Genomic DNA, 207 nt, shown 5'->3' on the forward strand with positions numbered 1-207 from the left:
AATATATATAAAATATATATAAAATATCGAGATATTATTTATATAATATTTAATATATAATAATTTCATATTACTTACTATATAAATATATAAATTTATTTATTTATTTATTTGAAGGTTACAGCTCAATAACTCAGGCCCACAAAAAATAAAATAAATACAAACAGGGGTTAAGATGGCGGAGGAGTAGGGGACACCTTTTTCAGC

Source organism: Ailuropoda melanoleuca, chromosome 15, assembly GCF_002007445.2.
Source record: "Ailuropoda melanoleuca isolate Jingjing chromosome 15, ASM200744v2, whole genome shotgun sequence".
In the NCBI taxonomy this organism is placed as follows: Eukaryota; Metazoa; Chordata; class Mammalia; order Carnivora; family Ursidae; genus Ailuropoda; species Ailuropoda melanoleuca.